This window comes from Rhincodon typus, chromosome 48 (assembly GCF_021869965.1).
Source record: "Rhincodon typus isolate 14 chromosome 48, sRhiTyp1.1, whole genome shotgun sequence".
In the NCBI taxonomy this organism is placed as follows: Eukaryota; Metazoa; Chordata; class Chondrichthyes; order Orectolobiformes; family Rhincodontidae; genus Rhincodon; species Rhincodon typus.
The window spans coordinates 606,241-606,529 of record NC_063379.1 but is presented as its reverse complement, the minus strand read 5'-3'; positions in this window follow the sequence as shown (position 1 = coordinate 606,529).

The window sequence follows — 289 nt, the reverse complement described above, 5'->3', positions numbered from 1 at the left end:
GCGCCGCACTGTCGGAGGGTCAGTGCTGAGGGAGCGCCGCACTGTTGGAGGGTCAGTGCTGAGGGAGCGGGCAGTGTTGGAGGGTCAGTGCTGAGGGAGCGGGCACTGTCGGAGGGTCAGTGCTGAGGGAGCGCTGCACTGTCGGAGGGTCAGTACTGGGGGAGCGCCGCACTGTCGGAGGGTCAGCGCTGAGGGAGCGCCGCACTGTCGGAGGGTCAGCGCTGTGGGAGCGCCGCACTGTCGGAGGGTCAGCGCTGAGGGAGCACCGCACTGTCGGAGGGTCAGCGCT